The sequence below is a fragment of the Orycteropus afer genome, unplaced genomic scaffold, assembly GCF_000298275.1.
Source record: "Orycteropus afer afer isolate SDZICR_OR568_19922 unplaced genomic scaffold, OryAfe1.0 scaffold03596, whole genome shotgun sequence".
Lineage (NCBI taxonomy): Eukaryota > Metazoa > Chordata > Mammalia > Tubulidentata > Orycteropodidae > Orycteropus > Orycteropus afer.
In genome coordinates, this window is record NW_006925183.1 from 4,832 (window position 1) to 5,348 (window position 517).

At 40.8% G+C, this 517-nt stretch overlaps 1 pseudogene; it reads right to left on the reverse strand.

Moving 5' to 3' along the window:
• Window positions 1-27: 27 nt before the first annotated feature.
• Window positions 28-508, reverse strand: LOC103213490 (annotated as a pseudogene).
• Between the last annotated feature and the right edge of the window lie 9 nt (window positions 509-517).

The following is a 517-nucleotide window of genomic DNA, read 5'->3' on the forward strand; positions in this document are numbered from 1 at the left end:
ACATTTTTGAATTATATCCTTCAAGGCTTATTTCATTTGTTTATTTCTTAGGGTATATATAAAAGGATTTAAGACAGGTGCAATTGAAGTGTTGAGCACTGCTATCCCCTTGTTTAAAGCCACCCTTTTCCTCTGCAGAAGGTTTTATATACATAAAAATGCAGCTGCCATGAGATAGAGACAACAATCATGTGGGAGGAACAGCCTTCTTCCTCTGCTCAACGGAAGGGATCTTCAGAATTGTTCTTGTGATATGTGTATAGGAGAGCACCAACAGAGCCAATGTAGACAGCAGTATCATAATGGCTGAAATAAAACCTAACAATTCTATGGCCCGTGTGTCTGCGCAGGAGAGTTTCAGTAGAGGAGAATAGTCACATCCAAAGTGGTCAATAAAATCGGCATCACAAAATTCCAACCTCAAGCCCATGGTAAGTCCAGGAGAGATCATTAACAACCCAGCCAACCAACAGGTAGCAATGAGCCGTGTGCAGACTCTGTTGTTCATAATGATTGT